Here is a 4,606-nt window from a genome sequence, read left to right as displayed (position 1 = left end):
AGTCCATTGATGCTGCCACTTGGCCAGTCCATCTCATTGGGGGTCTTCCTCTTTTCCCCTGACCCTCCACCTTACCAAACATGATATCCTTCTCGAGCAACTGGGCCCTCCTGACAACATGTCCGAAGTATGAGAGACAAAGTTTGGCCATCTTGGCCTCTAAGGAGCACTCTGGCTACACTTCTTCCAAAATGGATCTATTGGTTCCTTTGGCAGCCTACGGCACTTTCAATATTCTCCTCCAACACCATAACTCAAAGGCATCAATTCTTTTATGGTCTTCCTCATTCACTGTCCATCTTTCACATGCATATGAGGTTATTGAAAATACCATGACTTGGGTATGTGGTAGGGTTATCAAAACTACTGACTGAAGCCAGGACCCCTCAAGTCCCGTGTATGTGATGTAGAGCTACGCTATGTATTATTAGGATACAATGTCCTTTAAGGAGAAGTCATTGTTTTGTTCCCCACAGAATGTTGCACAGTGGGTGCCTGGTATTGCCTACTGAATTTAACATGGCTGCTTTGCCATAAACACACTTTTCTTTCCACTTCCAACAACTTAATATTTTTATTTTGAAGACTATAATCAGGGACCTGGTGAGCCTGGAAGATATAATGAATTACAAAGAAAGTAAATAAACAAAATTAATAAGACAATGGGGATAAAGAGCACTGGCCAGACTCCTTCATGATGTGGTAGCTGGACAGACCAGGGGCAGTCAATAGCCCAGCAAAGCCAAGGGAAGGAGTGTTTTATGTGGAGCCTGGAGGCCTGGAGGCCTGGATTGGGCACAGATCAGTTCCAGAAGGCCAGTCCAGAAGCCTATATGTAAACTTCTGAGGGCCCACAACCACTTCAGTTCAATGTGGAAGTGATGGGTGCCCATAAAACAACTACTCAGGATGACAGGTCCCAGTAGAGTACCACACAATGAAGAGACACTTTAGAGCTACAAGGGTAAGGTAATGGCTCAATGCAGATGGCAAAGCCTCAGTCACCAGTCAGTGGTACATAGAAGTGGCAGTGCCCAAGCTCAGAGAGGAAGAAAAGGGCCAAAAGAGAGCCAGAACCTTCAACAGGCTGGAAGCCCTGCATGGAAGACCAAGAGGCTACCTTGTCCCAGAGGGAAGGGACCAGTCCTGTCTCAGCAGCTGGGGAGAAAAGGTCCATGGAGAACAATATTCCACGTGGCTCTCACTCTTGCTTCCCTACTGGCGAGGTCCTATGTCGGGTTCTAGCCTCGAATAGGAAGTGTGGGTGTCACGAAGAAGGGAGATCTGGTGGCGAAAGAGATAGAGGCAGAGAGAGATGAAATATATTCAAAAAAGACAGACACACAGATATGATGCAAGCTGGCAGGTAGACAGATCTGCAAACATATTGCCTAGCATTGCCCAGCATTGCATAGCATCCTGCAGAAATCACTCTACCTCAGCCTTTTATTCTCTTTTTTAGGGAGGGATTTATTACAAAGGAAGGATGTAATTCACAAAGGGAGGATGTCACAAAGGGAGGATGTGATTAAGACAGGATACGGAACTGAAATGTGATTAATCATTCAAAACAGGACGTAATGATTCACAGGAACAACTTTTAAGATATTTTCAGTTTTTTCTTAACAATCTAACATTTTTATTTTTACAGAAAAAAGGTTCAATCAAGCTGTAATATATTAATTTTTAGGCTTAAATGATCTAGAGTAGCGACGTGCGGTTTCTTAAGGATACATAACATAAAGCAAGGTTCCTGAAAGGAGCCAAGCTGTCTCTGTACACTTTGCAAACTTTTGTTTGTGAGCAAGATCTCAGGCACCGGGCTTCACTTATCTATACCTAAAATGCTACATTGTTCTTCATATTCCTATATACTTTCAAGAGGAAGAAGAGCATCTGGGTTAAACTGATTATATTCAGAGGTGGTTTAATGGGGCTGCCACTAATCAACCCAGGCTCTGCAAATGCTGTCCCCAGCACCCTACCATGGGAGGAAGAGGGGAAGGAGTCACACACACACTTCAGCAAGCAGATCCTGTAAGCACTGTAAGCCAACATGAGCATCAGTTGTCCAAAACAAAGACCCATAGATGCTAAATAGACAGAATGCAAGGAAAAGTGAATGCCACCAAGGAAGACAAGTGGCAGGGTATTAAGTGGAATCAATGCATCCAGTGCATCCGAATGTGCTGGCTGGAAATACACTTCATGTAAAGTCAAAAGTCATTGAAGCTATGAGGACCCTAGAACTTCAACACATTTGGTGATACCTGTCTCTGGCAGCCCCCTCCTATGTTATTGAAACTCCTTATTTCAGTGTGACCCCTGGGAGTATTTCTTTCTAATAAATAAGAGGTGGAGGTGGACTGTGAAGTCTAACTCTTGCTACTTTCACCCAATATACAAGTGGACCCAACATGATTAGTTACTGGACAAGGACAGACCACATTAATAGATAACAAGTCTCTTACATATTTTGAGAAATTCAGGAAAGGCAATTTTGCTCATGTAGATATATAAAATTCCATGATAGAAGATAAAACACAATGCATATGTCCCAATGATGAAATTGTTTTATGCATATATTAACTTTAATTATCACAAACTACACAACAGAATGCTCAATTTGTGTATCGCAAGAGACTTCAACAATGATTCAAGAATGGTTCAATTCACCCTTCTGATATGTAAGGAGGAGCCCTGGCGTAGTGCTGCAGGCTAATGCACTGGACTGCAAAGTGGGTTCGAACCACAAGGTCAGGGGTTCAAGCTCACCAGCCACTCTTCAGAAACCCTGTATGAGTTGGAACCAAGTCGACAGCACTTAACAACAATGACAAAATATGTAAGGAAGTAGATGTTATACAGCACCTTAATTGTGATATCACTGAAGAATTTGTAAAATCCAAAAGTAGAAAGAAATTATTTAAGTTATAATATGTTAGAAGTGAAATTTCAAAAAATAAAATACAGTATTTGTTATAATATTAATTTTCTGATCAGTACATTTTTCTTTATGATGGTTTTCATTCGTTCATTTATAATTATAGTTTTTTATTTTAAAATAAGCATCAAAATTGAAGTATGAGCCTTTTAAAGCAAAATTGATGAAAGTCAATTTTTCATTGTAAGAGATCACCCAGGTTTTCTAATGATTGCTGAAAGAACTAAGCCCATGGACTCATTTTCTCTGTTGTGGAATATTCCTGTAGAAAATGCAGCATTGTAGTAACAATCTTAGTATCCTACATTCAATAAAAAGGTTACAATCTAGTTTGTTTTAGTCCACAAAAATGGCATTAGTCGCTATTATTTTGCATTCGATCTCTAATCTTTTAAGTAGCATTTAAAAAGAAGTTCCATCTTGGATGGCTGACAAATACACACATATATATGAGTCTATTTGAATACCTGAGTAAACAGGGGAGGAGGTACCACAGAATATCAATGCTTACAGCCCTCACGTGTTTTAATCTATCCCTGAAAATAGACAGAAGAAGAGATGACAGACAGACCAGCACAGTTCTGGAGCAATAGGGCAGCCTGTGCCCTGTGGGGCAGGAAGACTGTGCCCACACTTCCTCCCTTTCCTTTCCCCATTGACACTGTTTCCATTTTGTTTTTCTTGATATGTGCCCCAACCCCAAAATCACTTCTCTGACTGTGTAACTAACCAGGACCCTTTTCTGCAATGCTGTTTGCTTCTTATTCCTTCCTTTACTATTGAAATGTTTCAACGACAATGTATAAGGAATGGGACACGATGCCAAGAGATAGCAGATCTACAGAGTCCGACTGTATAGAACCCAGAGCATTCAGAGAGAGAACACAGTCCAGAAATAGCTCAGAGGCATCATTCAAGGTACGGCTATTGTAGCTGTGAGCAAGCTAAAAAAAGAGGGCAGCCATATGCATATATGTTCCCCACTGGTCAGTCAGTGTGTCATACTGTGGTGGCTTCCATTTTACTGTGATACTGGAAGTTACACCATCGGTATTTCAAATACTACCAGGGTCACCCATGCTGGACAGTTTTCAGCTGTGTTTCTAGACAAAGATGAAATAGGAAGTCAGAGAGATGGATGACTTCCAAATATTTAGTCTCTGAAAACCTTATAAATAGCAGTGGAGCACTGTCAGAGAGCACCAGAATATTGAATACTGAAACATGATGAAGAGCACCCGAATATTATCAGATAGAGTGCCAGAAGATGAGCCCCTCAGATTAGAGGGCACTCAAAATATGACTAGGAAAGAGCTGCCTCCTCAAAGTAGAGGTAGCTATGATGACATGAATGGAGTAAAATCTTCAGGACCTTCATTTACAGATGGAGGATAAAATGAAGAGAAACATCTGTAAACACCCATTAATAATCCAAACATGGAATGTATGAAGCAGGAATCCAGGAAAATTGGAATTTGTCAAAAATGAAATGGGGGAACAAACAAGATGGCGGATCGGGTGGACGTATAGCAGCGAGCTCCAACAACAACAACACAGAATACCCGACCAAGCAGGTTCAGGGGATGGTCCCAGAACTCTGAACCACATATAAAGGAATACTTAGAAGGTTGGAAAGCTCACAGCTGGGGGAATTTGTGGCAG

The sequence above is a fragment of the Chrysochloris asiatica genome, unplaced genomic scaffold (genome assembly GCF_000296735.1).
Source record: "Chrysochloris asiatica unplaced genomic scaffold, ChrAsi1.0 scaffold00119, whole genome shotgun sequence".
In the NCBI taxonomy this organism is placed as follows: Eukaryota; Metazoa; Chordata; class Mammalia; order Afrosoricida; family Chrysochloridae; genus Chrysochloris; species Chrysochloris asiatica.
This window is presented reverse-complemented; position numbering follows the sequence as displayed.